At 32.9% G+C, this 23,263-nt stretch overlaps 1 pseudogene; it reads left to right on the top strand.

Annotated features, from left to right (window-relative positions):
- The first annotated feature begins 6,411 nt into the window (after positions 1 to 6,411).
- LOC141693924 (uncharacterized) overlaps positions 6,412 to 23,263 on the top strand; it is a 37,874-nt pseudogene continuing 21,022 nt past the window's right edge.

Below are 23,263 nucleotides of genomic sequence, written 5' to 3'. Positions count from 1 at the left end.
TTCATTAAATCAGCATTACTCCAAACATTCTTAAAAATGTTTTCGAGTCTTCAAAATGATTTTTAAAAGATTAGAGCGGATCCCAAAACTCATTTTTATATTTAAGATCTTCCTTTCGAAGGGGATTTAAATACTCGCTCAAAACCTGGGGGGGATCCGACTCAGTGGTGTATTTTACATTCGCAACGAGGTTGCTGTTTTGAGAAAACATCTTGATTACTTGCCCATCGTTCGGGAAGTAAGTTCATCTATTTGAGTCGGCATAAGCAACTATGGCTCAGTGGGCGTCCATGAAAGTGTAAGTGGCTCAGTGGGAGTCCATCACATGCGTAAGTGGCTGAGTGGCAGTCCAGCATAAGGTCCTATTGCGGCCAGGGTGATGACCAGTGGGGAATTCGTCCATCTACTAGTAGAAAAGGTTATTTATTGGTATCTTTGCCTGATCAGCAAGATATCAGGTTTATGCCAAGGTTTTCTCCTTTCCAAAATTCATTGGATATTGCAACTCTATTTATAATTTTCATAACAGAGGTTTTCAAGGAGTGTATGAAATGTATATATATATAGGTGTATATATATATCGGGACTTAGTGAAGTATCTCGTAACTTCATTTCTTTCAAATGATATTTGAAAGATTGAATCTATTCAAGTCTTATCTTGTAGTCTCATCAGTGAGATGAACTTTTGGAACCAATTATAACTTGAACGGTGGTAGTTCAAGTAGTATTCGGAAAAGATATAAGTATATTGGAGTATCTTGTAACTTCATCTTTTGAACTTATATCTAGTAAATGATTATCTTATGCATGTCAAAGATTTTCAGAAAAACGTTGAGACAAGGTTAGATATATGAGATCACCTTGCAACGATATTTTTATACAGTTATAAACTGGAACTCTGTGTATATTATACATGTCAGAGGATTTCAAAGATTGTGAAAAGTATATATGTATGTATATACTGAATATTTTACGATTTGGTCACGTTAAGATATCAACTTGGTTCATTTCTTCTTAACCAAGACTTTTTTGAGTACTATGAGAATGCTCATATATTGTAAATTATTATACATACAATTTCGGTGGGCTTGTTGCTCACCCTTACTTTCTTCTTTCATCACACAATATCAGATAGACAAGATGAACATGACCAAGCTCCCAATTCACGAGCGGATAGGAAACGTTCCGCAGTTTCCTATAGGCGTTGATGTCGCTGTAGCTGAGGTAGGAATTACCAATAGGCTAGGCTTTCAACTTTTGATATACCAGACTTATGTATCTTTATGAATTGTAATAATGGCAAAAAAATGTAAATTTATTCAGAAACCCTTTTAAGGTGTAATGGCATATAATTGTGGAATAAAATGACTCGTGTTATTTTTGGATATTCATCTCTGAGACTATAACTTGTGGTGTGTGTGTTTATTGTGGGGTCACAGTACGGAGTAGTTGATTGTTTATTAAGATTGAGTGTTATTAAGGGAAATGAAACTCGTGACAACCCGGATCCCTGACCCCGAATTTGGGGGTGTTACAGATTTGAAAAATGGGTTGAAAGTATAAAAGAATCAAAATTCATTTTTCCGAATTCATCGGAAAGATAAAAAAAATGTATATTGTTTGTATATGTAAAATTTAAAATTAGCGGTCAGACTTGAGAGTAATACAAACAAATGAATGAGTGAAATTACTCTCAAAAGTACACTTTTCTAAAAAATATATCAATTTCTTATAATAATAAATAGGCTAAATATTGCATAATTTATCTAGTAAATGATGACAATGACTATTTTACCCTATACATATAATACTATAAAGGTTTATAATACAATGATATCTTTTATAATGTACGTACCTAAACTAAAGTATTCATAATAATATCATGCAATTTATGAAAAGGAGAATTGGGTAACTTTATATAACATTTTGACTTTATTTTGTTGTAAAAATTATTAATAAGTTTGGGTTGGTGGTTCGGTGCGTAGTACGGTGGAACTCTAATTTTGATAAAGTTCGAATTCAAAATGTGTAATTCATAGTATGGTCGATTATATATTATACTAAGTTTGGTTACAATAATATAATAAAATGTATTAAATTTATCAATCATGTGATTCATGTCTAATTAAATAATAATAAGAATAATTGTTTTTGAAATTAAACTATTTATTAAAAATAATATAATAAAAGTTTTTATCGATTGATAATTATATAAGCGTACGAGTTTAATTATATCAAAATTAATGGATATTTATTTATAATAAAATTTACTCCCCTTATCCCAATTTGTAAGAACTGTTTATTTTTTTCACCTATGAATTTGCAGGTACTTGTGACATTTGTTTTTCATTTTTTTAAAATTTTGTATAAAATTATAAAATTTAATAATTTTACTACTTTGGTTTAAACAAGATGTCTAAATCCATCTTATTTTAAATATTTATTTTACAAGGCATCTACGTTAACTAAAGTAAACTAAGATAATAGCCCGTGCGAGGCACAGATCATTCTCTAGTTGTCATCAAAATACATGCCGACTATCATTTTGGATGTGAGATGTTAAATAAAAAATATTTTATTTTGTAATGAAATTTATATGTTCTTAATCATGCATGCTGAATGTGGAAGAAGTAGGATGAAACCGAAAACTTAAAATTGCAATTATCCATGACATACAATTACATTTATATATCTTTTACGAAAAGGAAAATAAATCGTAAAATGCAAAGTTTTAAAGTATATATGTAGAATACATAATATATTTTTATATTAAAAAGAAAAAATATCTTTGTGGGCGATTCAAGATCTTTTTATTTTGTCAACTTCATATCGAAATCATTATTATCGTCAAATTTTGTACGTGGTAAGCACTACAAGACACATGTGATAGTGTATTTTTCAAAATGTTAGATAACAAAATATATTTATGATTTTAACTTGGAATGCACATAGTTTCAAAGTGATATTCTTGACAAAACATCAAGTATTTTTATGATATTTCTATTGTGTTAAATATTAAACTGGTCAATGAAATGGAGTTTATATATCATTTTGTTCATCGATCTCAAAAAGTTATCATTTGCAGTCACTTAAGGGGGTTTAATTATCAGTTTTTTCAGCTTTCAATTTTAAAAATTAGGTGAAAATATATTTAAAAATTAAAAAAAATAAGAAAACATTACAGTATGTCCATTAAAATTATATACAAAGTTTTTTCTTAGATTTTATATTAAAAAATACAAAAAAAATTACTTGTATTTTTTTAAAAAACTTTAGCACGAGTTTTGTTTGAAAATAAAATTTAAGGTTAAATATTAAAGTGGCCACTCAACTGAAAGTCATATATCAGTTTCATCATCAAACTTAACGGGACATCATTTGAATCACTAAAGTAATAATAAATATCAAAAGGATACCTCAAATATGTGCTCGAAATTTTAAAAAATATTTTATGAAGTTCTTTACATTTTTCTTAAATTCTATTACAACAAATGAATATGTATGAATTCTAGTATTTTCGTTAATAAATTAAGATTTTTAAAAATTGATCTACTATTTAATTTTTAATTTTGTAGTTATATTTTTTGATGTAAATAAAAATAATTAGTAGATAATGTTTTTAAAATCTCACTATATCATCTAAAATACTAGGAATTCGTAACTTTTCATTTGGTTGTAATAGAATTCAACAAAAATATATATAACTCTATAAAAATAATTAATTCTCGAGCACCTATCTGTTTGATATTTATTATCACTTTAGTGATTCAAATGATACCTCGTTAAGTTTGATGATGAAACTGGTATATGAACTTCACTTGAGTGACCATTTTGATATTTAACCCATAAAATTTATAATACCTAATAATTTATTCAAAGTGTAGTTAAAATATCACTCGAAACAACTTTAGACTTTTTAGTGATGAATATTTTGTAGTGTTTCAGTTTTTTTCTTTTCAGTCATTGATGATTCTGGTTATGATAGATATTTTGGGTAGATGTAATCTTTTAGTTAAAGATATGTCGATACTAATTGTAGTTTGTGTAAGTCCAATATTTATCGGTGTACGGTAATTGAAACTTGTTTTATCGACAATGTCTCTATCCAACTTCATTGATATCATATTAAAGTGTCCGTACAATATTGTTATATTCATGCGATACGTGTAGTTAATAATATATGTATTTCGCATGAGATATGTATTTGAGAATATGTTATAGTGATGACCGTGTTGATATAGGTCGTACATGAATTATTTTCTAGTATAGTGATTAATATAGCGTTATTTTAATCGTTAACGACTTTTATTCGTGAATGATTTCGACCTTTCTCCATATACTAATTCAACAATAATATTTATTTAGTTTTCAAAATTAGTTTTTATACATTCGACTCAATTGTCATAACTATTTGTTAATATTTATAAATTCTTTTAGAATTTTATGAAGTAATTCTATGACATTTGTCATGATTAATATGATTATATTTCTATAAATATTATAGAATGGGTCCAATCAAATAATATAATTTAGTTATATTTATATTAATTAATTTAAATTAAAAATATATTTTCAATAATAAATTGGGATAAAATATATTTATTGAACTATTGTATATATTTCATATTAATTGTATAATACTTGATTTCAATTTGATTAACCCTGCTTCATATCGTGTGTATTTAACGAAATATTAAGTATATGCTAATTTAAATAATATTATATAATAATATGATACAAAATAGAATGTAAAAAAAATATGATTATAAGTTATTAGTAAGTCTAAATAATTAAAATACCAAATATTTAATCTTTTAAAGATACACAAGTATACATAATATTTGTATGATTAACAACACATATGGTTTAAGTAGCACATTGGTAAAACTCTTGCAAAATAATTGTAAGACTTAGGTTTGATTCCCTAGAAAAAAGTGAGATGTTTTCCATTCTTATGTTTATTTACTTATTATTCTTATGTTTATTTACTTATTTCCCAGAGTCATTATGTATCTCCTAATTTAAGGCCTAATTAAATTATGTACTGTTAACTTTGATTTTTAAAGTCTATATTATTTTTTTTCGATTTTGAAAATTATCCTTTTTTTCTTTTATTTTTCCTTCTTTTACTTGCCCTACGGTATTAACAATTTATTTCAAATAAATTATATTTTATAATATAAAATGTTATAAAATTGTAAAATGCATGCTCCAGAAATATGGTTTATTATTTTTATAATTTTTTAAGATATTTTTATCTACAAAATTAATATGTTTTCTTAATCTCTCTATATAAACCTGCATTCATTCCCGGTCCTCATTTTTCATTTGCTCTTTTCATTTATATATTTCAATTCTCAATCTCACCCCCCCCACTCTGACTGCTCCACTAATTTTATCTTTTTTAAAATAATATCATCATTAAGATAATTATTCATCATTTATTTAATAATTATATATAATAAAAAAATTAAATTAAAAAAATATTATTATGTAATATTATTTATGTGTCATTGTTGACTTGGAAATTTGGGATGATTTTATTAGTGAAATTTATATGAATGCATTGGGTCCATTATTATTAATTAATTTGTAGTCAATCAGACCACAATAAGCGACATTTGACATCTATTTTGGGTGCCAATCTGGGACCTCTGGAATTATTCCAACATAATATTCAACAAATAAGTTATTTTAAAATTAATTTTTAAAAATTTATATTATATATATTATAATAACCAGAATGAGATATAATTTGTAGTTTGGTTAACCTCTTGTTATCCCTTTTCATCGTGACCGTCGGATTTTCTTCATCAAATATTTAGAGTCGTTAGATCCAAATACTAAACAACTACACTCCACAAGTTCATGGTTCGAATCCCATCAACAACAAATATTTATATTATTATTTATAAAGATACATATAAGTTCTCAGGTTCCAATCCCGTTAACTACAAACATTTATATTATTATCTACAAAATTCGAATGCCACCGATAACAAACATCTATATTATTATTTATGAATAAAATCTCAACAATTATATACTATTTATACTATTTGAATTGAATTTGAAATTTTACACAATAAAATTATAATTATATAATTATTATTTATTAATTTAATACTTATATAAAATTTTACTAAAATTATACAAAATAGAAATAAAAATATAATAAATATTAATCAAAACTGTGCATCGCAAGTCTTTCGATTTGGAAGTCGGTATGAGTTTGGAATTAGAAATCAGGAATCGGGCATGGGGACAAGGAACGATTCCTAATATTAATTGACCGGGAACTAATGTAGTATTAATTGAAAGGATAAATAAGCGAATAAGCTATTCAACAAAACAGAGGAGAGAGAAAAAGACAGAGAGATCGAGATCGAGAGAGAGAGATGGAGGAGAGAGATGGTTAGCAAAACAGAGGAGGTAGAAGTGAATAAGCTAGAGAGTCAGGTAGAAAACAGCAGTGGAGGAGCTTGGGAATATCTGTCTCTCCTTCGTAAGCTCAAACTTCGCCGTCCTAATCAAGTCCTTAAACACGGCTTATCTCTCTTAAACAACTCTAATCTCCGTTCTTCTCTTGGTCCTGATGGTAATTATCCACATAATTCACACACGTATTCATTTTTATTGTTGTTTTTGTTGTAATTTGCTTGAATTGTGTTATTATGTTTCAATTTTTGTGTTTGATGAGAAAGGTTTAAGGGATTGTATATTGAATCTCGTGAATTTGGAATGTAATTACCATATGTATTTGAACAAAGTTTTGTATGTAGTGGTAATGTTTGAACTGTAATTTAGGGGTTTTAGTTTGTTTCTGGAGGATTTTGTGTTTTTCTATGCCAGAAGTATGCCATAGGAAATATATCCAGATTAATGATTTTTATTTTATCTTATTAAGGTGTGAGTTAGTGTTATCAGTTATGAATGAAGAATTACATGAAATTGAATTGTAACTTGAGTATGTATTTGGAGGAAGTTATGTATTTGGAGGAAGTTATGTGTACAGTTTTAGTTTGTTCAAGAAGATCAGCTTGTGAGTGTTAGTGTTATGTATTTGAATCTTGTGAACTTGGAATATAACTAGCATCTATGATTGGAAGATTTTATATGGAGTATAGTTGTAAGAAAATTTTAAGCTGTTTGTTATTTAGATATAGAAGATTAACGCGCGAGTGTGACATTTGGAATGCTGCGCATTATGAGTGTAATCATATATGATCATTTGTTTCAGTGGGTTATGGGGATTCTATGTGATAACTGGCACCTTGTTGCATGAGGTACTAATTATTAATGAGATTCTTTGTTAAAGAGGAGATATATTTTAAGGGTTAATTTGTTTGAGGTACTAATTATTACTGAGATTCTTTGTTAAAGAGGAGATATATTTTAAGGGTTAATTTGCTTGAGGTACTAATTCATACTGAGATTCTTGTAAAAGGAAGTATATTTGAAGGGCCAATTATCAAACAATTTGAATCTTAAGAGTTTCTTGGTTTATAATATTGCAGAATGGACACTATATGTGCAAGTAGTCGTTGCAGCAATGGACTGTCAATGCATTGATGTTGCAAAGGTAAATTCTTGCTTTCAGTTGGAAGTTCCTAAAATTATTTGGACATATGTTTATTAATTACAGCAATATATATTCTTGATTTCTGCATTTATCGACTATATCACCCGGACTCTTACACTGTGTTTTCGAGTTGGAATTTAGAGAGAAAAGACAGCAGGTGAATCCTTCCATAAAAAGGAGGGTATAAGAGAATTGTGATCTTTATATTCTTAATTCTTGTCTTTTGGCTTTAAACCTATCACTTCATTCTGTTTTGCTCTAAATCGTGAGTTTACTTGTTACCTACGTAATTCAAATGTGTTTTTAGCATCTAACAAAAAAAGAAAGCTTTACTAGATGTAAATGTGGAGTATCTAACATTAAAGAAACATTTTGAGAAATATAGAAGGTCTTGTAAGTCAATCATCAGGCACAGTGATAGAAAATATTAGATGAATCTGGGCTCATCCCTTGTATCTTCAATTATGATAACTATCTTAATATGTGAATATCTTTTATATTAGATTAGAATCATCTATTAGGTTTTGCATTTGTTTAGGAGTTAATTAGCAGCAAAAGACATTTTAATCTGCTTTAATTCATTAGTATATTTACATGATACTTTTGACATTTTTGAGTTTTTTGTGGAATAATTAAGTGTGTCTCAGTTGTGAAGCCTTAGAAGCTCTTGCTCCCCAACATGTGAACAATCAATTTATTATTCTCTTAGATGAATTTATATGATGTATATTTAAGTTCCATATGAATTTTTTTACAGGATTGCATAAAGGTTTTACAGAAGAAGTTTCCGGACAGCAAGAGAGTTGGTGAGTTATGAAACAATTTCGACACATGATTATGCATGTATGGATTTATATCACGTTGGCCTGCTCAGCTGGCCTTGTTCTGAGAGATTTGTGATGTGGAGGCCATTTTCTTTCACTAATGAATTAATAGTGTAAAATACACCTATAATTTGTTACCAATGACTGAATTAATTTATAATCAAAGTCTTTATAATTTCTCTCTAGTATTGCACATATTGCGGATCACAGAATATGTTTTACAAAATTTTTACCTTTGATTATATTATAGCTTTTTAACTTGTGAAAACAAATATACAATTATCTATAAATATTATCTTGAGTAGATATTGCTATGGTATTCCCCATCTAGAACATTTTTTTTAACACTAATATTGGAGGGCAATATATTTTTTAAATAAAAATTCCTAGCTGCATACTTCATAAATTGTAAGTGGGCATTACATACCTCTTTCTAAGTTATCTGATTCATAAGTTGTTACCTGCCGATAGAAATAAAATTCTTGAAAGATTGAAAGAGCTTTACTTCGTCCTATTATATTTTACCCATCTATTAGAAGAAAGGGAAAGTTCTGTGAGAATATACTTTTTTACAAAGATGTACTCCATTTTATCATATCATTGTGTTCAGTAAATATCGGATTTGAAATTCAAGATTTTGAATAAATGACTTTATACTAATATTCAGAGATGGACTGTATGTCCTTGTAAAGGATAACTGCATGCTCCATAGTTTTTGTCATATCATGCATATAGGCAATATCTTGCAATTATAGGACCTCTTGAGAATCAACATTACTGGTTGGTACTTGAATGCAGTAAGTATCATGTGAGCCTATATAATGAGTGGCTGACGGTTTTAATGTGGTATAAGTCGCAGGTAGGTTAGAGGCGATGTTATTAGAAACTAAGGGATCTTAGCAATAGGCAGAAAAGGCGTACTCGAGTCTTTTAGAGGATAATCCATTAGATCAGGTTAGTTCTTGAATACATGTTATCATATCTCCAATCAATTTTCCGATGCCATTTTGTTTTCCTGGGGAAGTGGTATCCTTTAGTCAAGAAAGAGTTCAGATAGGTGGTAATAGGTCTCTACTTTAAGTTCTACCTATACATTAGTTTTATGTCTCTTGTAATAACCCCAAAAATTTTGGACTTTTTGTAAACCTTATGAATAGTGATTTTGCTGATTATGCTGAATAAGAAAACTTTTCATGCCACACAATGTAGCAGTTCTTTTATTGATATTCTGAGGTCTTATTAGTACTCTATATGGTATATAAGTGTATGTAAAGATCGTCAGAATCCAAATCCGAACACTTTGATTTTTCCCGAAAATCCACCAGATACCGACATAATTGAGTGTAAGGTAACATGATTAAAAGGATTTAAATTCAAGGATTATAAGAGAGGATCATAAAAGGAATATAAGATATTGAGAAAGATTAGGGGAAACCCAAGTAATAAGATCCCGGATATGATCCCGGATATGATCCCTCAAATAATGAATGACAACGAGAGTTAAGCGAACCGTAAAACAAATAAACGACCAAGGGACAAGCACATACAAGTAGAATGGGAAGGAAGCTTCCAAGAGAAGCTAAAACAAGTGGTTAAAATAGAAGGTGACATCATCAAACCATAAGGGAAAGACATGTGGCTTGGAGGTGAGGTCATCCAAGTGATGTCATCACTTTATCAAAGAAATCTCCACCAAGTATTCATTTCACAAACACAATAATCAAAAGCAACCAAAACAAACACATTTTCTTCTTCCCCCATCTTTTTGCTTCGGCTTTTTGAAGAAAAGCAAGGAAGAAAATTCCAAAACCCAAGCTCCACTTAATCATAATTCAAGAGGTTTGTTTCTTTAGCTTCCATAATTCATAACTTAGATGAGCCATAAGTTTAAGCTCAAGATTCCATGTTTAACATAGCTAATCAATTCATTAAAGTTCTTGGTGAATAGTGTTTTCAAGAAACTAACTTTGTGTTTTCTTATGTTTTCTTCAAGATCCAAGCTTAGTAGAGATAGTTAGTGGTTATTTAAGGCTTCCTAAGTGATTCTCCACTCTCCAAGGAAGGTATAACTTTTCAAACCCTTAGTCTTAAGTTTTGTTGGTTTTGATTTCATAATATTTAGATGATGGGTTAGTGTAATGGGTGTGTACTCATGTTTAGAGCTTTGTTTAGTAAGTGGTTTTGTTGATTTTGGAGTTAGGAGTGATACTTGTTGGATTTGATGTTCTTGGTCACATTTTGACTTGGTTTAGATGAATAAGTTGAGATCTTGAGTTATAGTTAAATGATCTTGTATTTTGGTTGAATGATGGTGGAATGGTGTTGATTGGTGGTGGTTTGATGTTGAATTAATTTGGTAAAATTTTGGGAAATCGCGTAAACATAGTCGTCGTAATGCCCGATTTACCTTAGACTGTTTCATTTCTTAACTTCAGGACCCGTGAACTCACTGCCATGAACTGACCATTACCATGTTTAGATAGTTCATGTTACGAGCTTCGTTTTGATATGTGGTTCCCTTGAATCCGATGTACGGTTTAGGAGAAACAACCGTTTTAAGTAACGGCGTTTAACGAACGAACCATTACCCCTCACCTTACTTTAAAACCTTGGTTAAGGCCCTTAAATGACTAATTGGAGTATGAAACAATTATGTAAAGTGGATTAGGCAGTTGGCAGAGTACTCGTGAAAGAATCGTCTTAAAATTCTTAATGGTTAATTTATTAAAAATGGTGGAGCCGAGGGTACTCGAACGACTTATGTGATTCGTTAAGCGTAGAAGTGACCATAAGCGAACGTTAGGGTTCAATTGGTTAAAGTCTAGTTTCTTAAGCGACCGGGGTTTAATTCCGACTTATGTTGTTGTTCATAGGTTATCGGACCCACTCTAAGCTTAAGTCTATCCGGGAACACTCAGGCAAGTTTTCTACCCGTTATACTGTTGTTGTGATGTAAATCTATGTATATGCATTATCTTGTGATAAGTTCATGATTGTTATTAGCAAATCTTGCGATATATTGGAGCATGTGATATGGTATATATGCATGTCTAATTCGTAATCTTGATATCTAATTGTTGATTCAATTGCTTATAAGCTGCATAATTCTTATGCTAGAGATAAGCAGTAATTGTTTATACCCTTAGTATAGGGGACCCAAAGGTGAACATTTTCTAAACCGGGAGACGATGTTCCCGAGTATATTATATATATATATAATTATATTTACATAAATAGTTTTCAAAACTATTAATCGAATAAGGTTTATTCGATAACTTTATTTTATTTAATGAATATTATTTTCAATATTCATTCGAGGACTTAGGACTCCGCTTTATTTTATTTAATGAATATTATTTTGAATATTCATTCAAGGACTTATGACTCCGCTTATTTATTAAATAATATTCTTTATTTTATTAAAGAATAATGTTTCGATAATCAAACTTATTTTCGATTATTCAAATAAAGATCGTACTTTCGTATAAGTATATCTTTGGTTATTTATTATTCATTTCAAGTATGAGTTTTAAAACTTGTACTTCAATTATTTTTATAAATATCATCCTTTATGGGAATATTATTTAAACAATAATATTCAGATATTTCTAATATATTGGGACTGATTTATTTCATTAAATCAGCATTACTCCAAACATTCTTAAAAATATTTTCGAGTCTTCAAAATGATTTTAAAAGTTAGAGCGGATCCCAAAACTCATTTTTATAATTTAAGATCCTCCTTTCGAAGGGGATTTAAATACTCGCTCAAAACCTGAGGGATCTGGCTCTGTGGTGTATTTTATATTCGCAACAAGGTTGCTGTTTGGATAAAAGAGTTTTTGATTACTTACCCAACACTCGGGAAGTAAAATTCTTAGAACAAGTTAATCCATTAACAGGCACCGCCTGGGAAATATCGGTGAGTTTTCCTTTCCAACTAGATACGACTTCTTGGTGGAGCCGTATCAAGAAGTTTCTACTTGGGGAAAGGGGGGACGAGCTTTACATTTCAGAGTCATGGATTTCATCTGAACTAGGAGTGGCATAAGTGGTCGAGTGGCGCCGGCCCAGCCTTATTATATTGGCCCAAATGGCATGGAAGTTCCGCTAAGACGGTCCAATTCTTAGGAGTCCAGGGTTCGGTTGACAAGTAAATCCGACTGTTCTCCTCTACATGTAGAAAATGGTGGGGTTGCACTACTGCGACTGATCATCGTAAGTGGTCTTCCTGGCGCGGCAAACTCCTGTAACGAGTTCATCATCCAATTGGATATTTCTGCAACACTACCCAGAGTACTTCGATAGAAAGGCTACGATTGGGCGATTGTTGAGTGTTGGCAGGGTCGAGTTTTCAAAATGATGTTTGCACCAAATGAAGTATCTCGTAACTTCATTTAATTTTGATGATGTTTCAAAGATTGATTCTATACAAGTTTTGTCATGTAGCTTAATCTATGGGATGAACTATTTATACATTGAACGGTGGTAGTTAAAGTAGTATTCGGAAAAGATATAAGTATATTGGAGTATCTTGTAACTTCATCTTTTCAACTTATATCTAGTTAATGATTATCTTATGTATAACAAAGGTTTTCAGAAAAACGTTGAGACAAGGTTAGATATATGAGATCACCTTGCAACTATATTTTTATACGATTATAAACTGGAACTCTGTGTATATTATACATGTCAGAGGATTTCAAGGATTGTGAAAAGTATATAGGTATATATATACTGAATATTTTGTGACTTGGTCGCGTTAAGATATCAACTTGGTTCATTTCTTCTTGACAAAGACTTTCATGAGTACTATGAGAATGCTCATATATTGTTAATTATTATATATATTATTTTGGTGGGCTTGTTGCTCACCCTTGCTTTCTTCTTTCATCACACAACATCAGATAGACAAGATGAACAGGACCAAACTCCCAATTCGCGAGCGGATAGGAAACGTTCTGCAGTTTCCTATAGGTGTTGATGTCGCTGTAGCTGAGGTAGGAACTACCAATAGGCTAGGCTTTCAACTTTTGATGTACCAGACTTCGGTATCTTTATGAATTGTAATAATGGCAAAGAAATGTAAATTTATTCAGAAACCCTTTTAAGGTGTAATGGTTTATAATTGTAGAATAAAATGACTTGTGTTATTTTGGTATTCATCTCTGAGACTATAACTTGTGGTGTGTGTGTTTATTATGGGTTCACAGTACGCAGTAGTTGGTTGTTTATTAAGATTGGGTGATATTAAGGGAAATGGAACTCGTGACAACCCGGATCCCCGACCCCGGATTTGGGGGTATTACAGAAATGGTATCAGAGCTAAGCGTTATAAACCTCAGAGATAATATGATGTTAAGATAATAAGTTCACTAAGATAATAAGAACTCTTTCCAAGTTCATAGTCGGACTACCTTACGTAGTACTGACAGTTAAAACCCTTATGGGAAACCCTTATAAATATCGTGATAGAAGCGTAGTTCGTTATCGTATATGTTAGTGGGACTCCGAACCCTGAGGTTGAGGAGCAACAACGCGATGATGTTTTATTACTTATTGGAGATCAGATTATGGATCCGATAGAGCGTCCTAACACGGGACCGGATAATGTTCATATTGAGGATGTAGCGGCTGAGGATGTTGTCCTAGAAGGGATTGTTGCTGAGAAGAATCCCGTGGAGGATACTGACAAGAATGAATAAAGGACCACTGAGGAATTGATGACTATGGTTAGGGTGACTACCAGAGGTAGGATTGGCCAGTCACTACCGGAGGTTCGTTCAAGTTTGTAAAGATAGTAGCCCCTTTAACGCAGCTTACTCGTAAGACTGGGAAGTTCGAATGGACAGAGAAATACGAGAACAACTTTTAAGAACTGAAGCAAAGATTGGTGACGGCCCCTATGTTGGCGTTGTCAGATGGAAAAGAAGATTTTGTGATGTGTAGTGACGCTTCGCATAAGGAATTAAGGTGCTTCTTATACAGCACAACAAGGTAATCGTGTATGCGTCAAGACAATTATGGGAATATAAAATTCGATATCCCCACCCATGAGCTTGGGCTCGTGGCAATAGTTTTGCCCTAAAGATTGGAGGCACTTCTTGAATGGAGAGAAGTGCGAGATTTACACAAGCCATAAGTGCTCTAGTGCATTTTCACGCAGAAAGAGCTCAACATGCGCCAGAGGAGGTGGTTAGAGCTAATCAAGGATTATGATTATGAGATTCTTTATCATCCAGGGAAATCCAAAATGGTAGCTAATGCTCTTAGTATAAAAGAGAGACTCAAGATGAAAATGTCTTTGGGAGAGTTTATAAGAGATTTTGAGAAAATGGAAATAGAAGTGAAGGTAACCGGAGCCGGTACCGAAAAGCTGTTTGAGATTGCAATACAGCCCGAATTATTGGAAAAGATCATATTGTGCGAAGAAAAAGTGATGAATGAAGGCAGAGAGCCAAAAAATAGAGAAGAGATTAATACCGAGAAAGATGATAAGGGAATAATGAGGTATTCCTACGGAATTTGGGCTCCAAACGTTCAAGAGCTTAAGGACGAGATCTTAGATGAAAGCCATAGTTCGAGGAATAAGATTTAGGGCAAACCCTGAATGTGATAGTCAGGGAGGTCGTCATCAAGAAAGAAAGAACCCATAACATAATGAAATGGAAAACAAGGATTTTAACGTATAAGATAACCCTGATCATGGGAGAAGGATGAAACATTTCATGCTGAGAAAATAGAAGTCGAGCAAGATAGGGAGAACCGGGATGGTACTCCTATGGGGAAATTCATGGACCTGCCTAAACAAAAATTATACTTTTATTCCCAAGCACCACCCTGAGGAAACAATGCGGTGGGAAATTCTTTCAGGACCTTTAAGTCGCTAAGCTCTCAGAGTTCCAAGAAACAAGCTGACCTAGCCGAGGCAAGAGCCTGGCTAAAGGAAATAGAGGAATGCTTTTATATTCTAAATTATTGATGAAGCGCAAAAGACTGTATTTGTCACTTACCTTCCTAAGAGAGAGGCCACCCGCTGGTGAAAGGTGAAGAAAGACACGGGGCCAGAGGTTATAATAAAATGATTAAAGTTTAGTCAATTATTTTCGGGAAAGTACTTTCCAAGGTTATAGAGATAGTGTAAAAGCTTTAGAGCCAGAACAAAGGCGGACAAGTATGATGAATCATGAATCTAGGTTGTGAAAGTCGTCAAGGTTCATCTGAAGGACACGAATCCAGAATGACGGGATGTTTGAAATCAATGCTTATGTGGTGTTGGTTCATGAAATAGTTGTAATAGAAACGAAAATAAAAGACTGAAAAGGGGAAGGAGTATAAAGGGATATAAAGGAAATAGAGTTGAGAAGTGATAAGGGAGTTAGGTATGGGAAACCCTAAGAAACCCTTACAATAAATATAGAGAAGTGTGTCATCATTAGTGCGATGGTGACTGATCATGAGATAAATTCAAGGTTTGAAGGCGTAAGCGATACGTATAGTTAATCCCCTTGAAGTTGAGAGTATTCGATGAAACCTTGAGATAGATCGATGGATTAATAAGGAAACACGGATGGACTAAGGAAACAGGATAACAAGAATTTAGGAAAATGGGATGAAGGAAGTGACCTTCAAAAATATGAAGTGTATGTAACACCTGTGGCTTGATGCCCAAAAGGGAGACTCTAGATATAAAAAGGTATTCCAATATTGAGGTGACTGTTGAGATAAATAACAGAGGTAAATGAATAGTTAGAACTAAGAAGTTCACGTTGAACACGCCCAATATCTTCCAGAACATCCCTGTTATCATTACTGAATCATGCAAGAAAGCGGATAACCGTTGTTATCTTTTGGAGGCCATATTGATTGACCTTATTTTGAATACAGATGTTATCGTGAAATTAGGAATATACTATCGAGGTGGGAATGATTGAATAAGACACCCTTATCAGGGATATATGACTTGATTTATCCATGGAAGGATGCATGTACCTTTTTAAAGGTGGAATTAAGGATAGAACATTGGTAACTTAAAATGAATCTTAGGGGAATGCATAAAGGTTGGCATTTCACCCTTAATAGGGATAGTATGAGTTTTGACAGTATGAATTGGAAAGGATTAAGGTAACAACAACCTTTAAGGATCAGTGGAGAAATTTTTCAGAAGTATATAGACAATGATTCTGGTATTAGTTAATGGTATCTTGATATGCCCTGTGCCTAGGGTGTACCTGATGAAGGATTTAAGGATAACCTTAGAGGTTTTACAAGGAGAAAGGTAATATTTAAAGTTCTCAAGAATAGAAATTTTGATAAAAGAAATATGACGTAATTATAATAATGCCAGGTGGGACACGAGTTGAACCATAAGAAAGTATAGATTGACCCAATGAAGGTCGAGATTGGTGAAAACAATAAGGACCGATGATAAGAGATGTCCTAAGTATGATCGAGAGTCAGTCGTGGCAATGTTCACATCTAAAGACTAAGGCAATGACTTATGGAAAAATGGTGATTTTTTTTCTCACCAGGAGTTAAGAAAAGCGTTTTCACATAAGCAGTGATTGAAATGAGGTAGAAAATTTAGTTGGAGGTGGTTAAAATGACATTGATTATAAGGAAATTTTACTATCAGGAAAGGCCAAAGAGGTGGCCGACACTTTAAGTGTAAGAGGACAATTATAGGTGCTCATGCCAGAGGAATAGAGTGATGATGGTTAAACCCGTGAAGGTTGTATTATGGTGTGAAAGATTGACATTCCTTCTGATGACTGTGAGGTACTCAACCGAATAGTAGTTTGGTAAAGATTTAATTCATGTAATCACCGTGAGCGGGCTATCTATCTTAGAAGGTCCTATCTTGAGAATAAACCAGGACCATGTTATGAAAGGACTAAATGAACCTTTGAGCTTCATATCTCCTAATAAAGAAATATGGTTAATAATGGTATTAGCCTGCTATCGTTGCTTTCATTGAAACTCTTCTGCAATTTTATCTGCTTCATGTCATATGTACGTCAGGATCTGGAGTGTTCTTCATGAATCATGAATGGTGATTATGTTAACTCATTAAAAGATTTTTATACGGCAGATATGGACTCCGTATGATTAGATATTAAGATTCCGAGGAAAACAAATGACTACCGTAGGTCTGTGGTGGACTATAGTATTGCATCAACGATTCTATGAATATTTATACAATGACAACTGTGAGAGTTGTAATGTAATGAGCGGTGAGATTGAGTACCACTAATCGGGTCATGGTGATGTATAAGTAATCATCGGTAGACTAACTAAGGCGGTCATTTACCTATGATATATTTATTCCTTCTTATCGATAAAGAGTAGTATTACTATACGAAGAAGGTTACGGAATAACAATGGATTCTAGTAACTATGATGTTTAGAATGAAATTCGAGATTCGATTTTTGCTGTCAAGGGAGTTTCAACGGTGATTGTTTATAAGCTCGAGCAAGAGCATGGGTCCATAGAACGTGAAATATGATGCTATAATACTTGATGTTGATATATATATTTAAGTATATATTTTGTTCTCCTATGACAATCCTCTATAGTTCAGAGGTAGATTCCAAGCCAGATATTTTGTGGCAGTATTTTTTATACATATATACAATTCTCTTCAATTCATTCTTTTCTCTTCTTTTCATTGCATGTAATCTGAGAAGAACAACCCTTCCAGAAGGGGAGGTATTGCCGAATGACTATCTATCTGTGTGATAGAAGCCTAGTAGGATACCACATGTTGTTTAATTGATTTTCAAGTACTAAAGGCTGGCCACCTTCTGTACTAACTATGCAATGTAACAAGTGTTCATGATCATAGTGATCTCTCAATAAATTCTATTACTTCTATATGAAGGACCAAGTTTTCAAAGATGGAGGCAGCTAAAGATGAAGTGGTACTAGTACGATGGTATTCCGATTCTAACGCGTTCGTGGTACTAAGGTCGATGAAATTATTAGAAGGTTATAGAACGCTAGAGAGTGACAGTATAGGCATAATGGTATTATGAAGGGAAGATAGTAACGATTACGAACTGGAAAAGAGTGGGTATTGAGAAACAAAAGCTATAACGCTAGAAGTTATGATGAGGGTCTGTGCAATAAACTTGAAAGAATTTGAAACGATCACTTAACACGGATTGAGTTTTCTTACAATAATAGATGATATGTCAGTATTGAGATGTCGCCTTATGAGATCCTTGAGGGAAGACAATGTCGATCTCCCTTATGTTAGGATGAAGTTGTAGAGCGCAAGATGCTCGGACCCGCAGTAGTCCAAAGGACCAAGGATATAATAGATCTAATCAGAGGACGGCTGGTAATAGCCGAAGATGGACATAAGAAGTATATTGATTTGACACGAAATGAAAAAGAGTAGGAAGTAGGGCACCTAGTGCTGTTATAGGTATTCCCTTGGAAAGGATGGATGTGGTTCGGAAAGAAAGGAAAGCTAGGCCCATGAATTGTTGGACCCCTGGATATATTAAGTCGTATTGGGAAGTTAGCATATGAGCTAGCCCTACCCCAAACCTGTAGCAAGTTCATAACGTGTTCCATGTATCAATGTTAAGGAAGTGTAATCCGGATGCCAGACATAGAGGGGCATATGAGCGCATAGACATGCAACCAGACGTAACTTATATAGAGAAACCAGGAAGGGTTATAGATCAAAAAGGGACAAGTGCTTAGAAGAAGGATTATCATGCTAGTCAGGGTTTGTGGAAGAACCACAATGTGGGAAAATTGACTTGAGAGTTAGAAAGTGCAATACAAAGAAAGTATCCCTATTCATTTTCTATCTTATTCCAGGACGGAATCCTTTTAAGGAGGGGAGACTGTAATAACACCAAAAATTTTGGACTTTTTGTAAACCTTATGAATAGTGATTTTGCTGATTATGCTGAATAAGAAAACTTTTCATGCCACATAATATAGCAGTTCTTTTATTGATATTCTGAGGTCTTATTAGTACTCTATATGGTATAAAAGTGTATGTAAAGATCGTCAGAATCCAAATCCGAACACTTTGATTTTTCCCGAAAATCCACCAGATACCGACATAATTGAGTATAAGGTAACATGATTAAAAGGATTTAAATTCAAGGATTATAAGAGAGGATCATAAAATTAATATAAGATATTGAGAAAGATTAGGGGAAACCCAAGTAATAAGATCCCGGATATGATCCCTCAAACAACGAATGAGAACGAGAGTTAAGCGAACCGTAAAACAAATAAACGACCAAGGGACAAGCACATACAAGTAGAATGGGAAGGAAGCTTCCAAGAGAAGCTAAAACAAGTGGTTAAAAGAGAAGGTGACATCATCAAACCATAAGGGAAAGACATGTGGCTTGGAGGTGAGGTCATCCAAGTGATGTCATCACTTTATCAAAGAAATCTCCACCAAGTATTCATTTTACAAACACAAAAATCAAAAGCAACCAAAACAAACACATTTTCTTCTTCCCCCATCTTTTTTCTTTGGCTATTTGAAGAAAAGCAAGGAAGAAAATTCCAAAACCCAAGCTCCACTTAATCATAATTCAAGAGGTTTGTTTCTTTAGCTTCCATAATTCATAACTTAGATGAGCCATAAGTTTAAGCTCAAGATTCCATGTTTAACATAGCTAATCAATTCATCAAAGTTCTTGGTGAATAGTGTTTTCAAGAAACTAACTTTGTGTTTTCTTCAAGATCCAAGCTTAGTAGAGATAGTTAGTGGTTATTTAAGGCTTCCTAAGTGATTCTCCACTCTCCAAGGAAGGTATAACTTCTCAAACCCTTAGTCTTAAGTTTTGTTGGTTTGGATTTCATAATTTTTAGATGATGGGTTAGTGTAATGGGTGTTCATATTTAGAGCTTTGTTTAGTAAGTGGTTTTGTTGATTTTGGAGTTAAGAGTGATACTTGTTGGATTTGATGTTCTTGGTCACATTTTGACTTGGTTTAGATGAATAAATTGAGATCTTGAGTTATATTTAAATGATCTTGTATTGTGGTTTAATGATGGTGGAATGGTGTTGATTGGTGGTGGTTTGATGTTGAATTTATTTGGTAAAATTTTGGAAAATCGCGTAAACATAGCTGTCGTAATGCCCGATTTACCTTATACTGTTTTTTTTCTTAACTTCAGGACCCGTGAACTCACTGCCATGAACTGACCATTATCATTTTTAGATAGTTCATGTTACGAGCTTCGTTTTGATATGTGGTTCGCTTGAATCTGATGTACGGTTTAGGAGAAATGACCGTTTTAAGTAACTGTGTTTCGCGAACGAACCATTACACCTCGTCTTATTTTGAAACCTTGGTTAAGGACCTTAAATGACTAATTGGAGTATGAAACAATTATGTAAAGTGGATTATGCAGTTGGTAGAGTACTCGCGAAAGAATCTCCTTAAAATTCTTAATGGTTAATTTATTAAAAATGGTGGAGCCGAGGGTACTCGAACGACTTATGTGATTCGTTAAGCGTAGAAGTGACCATAAGTGAACGTTAGGGTTCAATTGGTTAAAGTCTAGTTTCTTAAGCGACCGGGGTTTAATTCCGACTTATGTTGTTGTTCATAGGTTATCGGACCCACTCTAAGCTTAAGTCTACCCGGGAACACTCAGGCAAGTTTTCTACCCGTTATACTGTTGTTGTGATGTAAATCTATGTATATGCATTATCTTGTGATAAGTGCATGATTGTTATTAGCAAATCTTGCGATATATTGGAGCATGTGATATGGTATATATGCATGTCTATTTTGTAATCTTGATATCTAATTGTTGATTCAATTGCTTATAAGTTGCATAATACCTATGCTAGATATAAGCAGTAGTTGCGTATACCCTTAGTATAGGGGACCCAAAGGTGAACATTTTCTAAACCGGGAGACGATGTTCCCGAGTATATTATATATATATATATAATTATATTTATATAAATATTTTTCAAAACTGTTAATCGAATAAGGTTTATTCGATAACTTTATTTTATTTAATGAATATTATTTTGAATATTCATTCGAGGACTTAGGACTCCGCTTTATTTTATTTAATGAATATTATTTTGAATATTCATTCGAGGACTTATGTTATTCCCAGTGGACTAACAATGAGATTTACAGAAGGGGGGTTGAATGTAAATCTCAAAACTTTTTCCAGTTTTGAGCAGTTTCTAAGGCTAAGTGTTTTAGAGAGCAAATGTGTGTGAATTGCTTGAAACTAATACAGACAGATATATATTCAAACACAAATGTAAAGAACACAAAAAACTTAAAAACTTTTCTGGTGGATTTGTTGTTCCACCAGAGATGTGTTATTTCAGAAAATCTGTGATTCAAAGAATTAAATCACAGCTGCTTCCTAGTACAAACTAGATGATTTTTTCTCTGGATTTTTCTAAACAGCTCTGGAAAATTCACATCTAATTACTAGCTGCTACTTGGTTTATATATCACCAAGTTTACAAGTGAAGACAAAACTGTAAAATACAATTAAAAAGGCTCTTCACATGTTTCTTCTTCATTTCTCTATCCAATGCAATTTAGGTTTAGCTGTTAATCTTTGAATACTCCCTTGTTTGCACCAGAATGGAAATGCTGCATTTTCTTGATTCCTTCTAGAGGCTGCCACATTCCAGTTTGTCTCTGTCAACCCATGTGCCTCTGTCAGCTTATGAATTGTCACTATCAACTGCTATTGAACTAAGCATCCGTTGAAGCTTTCATCCGTTGATGCCTTATCCGTTGAGGCTTTATCCGTTGAAGCTTTATCCGTTGATGCCTTATCCGTTAAGGCTTTATTAGCAGTTGAAGTCTTATCCTTTGAAGCACTTATCCGTTGAAGCTTTAGAGACATCCGTTGAAGCTCTGTTTCTTATCCGTTGAAGGTCTTCAATATCAGTTGATACTTCTTCACTTATACAAAATTACAAGGCATGAAATATTTACAATTAGCCCTCCTATTTGCATATCCACTAGTAGTCAACATGACTGATAATTTCCCACAATATCTAAGAATTACAACTTGAATCCAGAGAATGAAATGTGCTACAATACTAAACTTATTTCTAAGTAAAGCTACTCCTTCAACGGATAGCCAAGATGGTCTTATCCGTTGAGGCTACAAACACTAAATTTCTACTTAAGTATTTTGTTTAACTTATCATCAAACTAATACACATATTCCTAACAATCTCCCCCTATTTATGTCTACTAGAACTGTAGGCATAAATTTGGGTTTAGCTTGATGATAACAAAACACTTTACAAACATATTAACTGTAATAAAGCAGAAATTCAAAAGTGCTGCAAAAATGTGTATGCTGAGATGGAATTGAAGAATTACATTGTTTCCAAGGGTGCTCCTTTAGCCTGAGCGGATTAATTTCTTTTCCTTTGATCCCTTGTTTTCTTTCCTAGCCTCATGTCATTCTCCTCTATTTGAAGTTGAAGTTGTCTGTAGAACTCAGCTTCATCTTCTTTATTGATGTCCAACTTAGATTGCATATCCTTGAGAGTTTCAATACTGTCAATCTTGAGCTGATCTTCAAGTCTGAAAAATCTTCTGACTTCTTTGTTGTCTCTGAACTCCATCAACCAATAAGGTGATTTGTGAACTGTAATTCCTCTTTCTTGAATGAGTACTGTTCTAGGCAAGGCATTGGGCTCCCACCAAGTCTTCCTTATGTTGGCAATCTTGTTGAGAATCTCAGTCTTGGCAGTCCTGGTAAAGCCAGAATCCCTTTTTATGGCTGAGTAGACTCTAACCAAGGTAGAGTAGCCTTCATTCAGAATCCTGTAGAGAGGCCAAGTTCTTTCCCCACTTCCTTTGTATTTGA

Source organism: Apium graveolens, chromosome 10 (assembly GCF_009905375.1).
Source record: "Apium graveolens cultivar Ventura chromosome 10, ASM990537v1, whole genome shotgun sequence".
NCBI lineage: Eukaryota > Viridiplantae > Streptophyta > Magnoliopsida > Apiales > Apiaceae > Apium > Apium graveolens.
The sequence above is the reverse complement of the archived record's forward strand: the minus strand, read 5'-3'. Positions and strand labels throughout refer to the sequence as shown.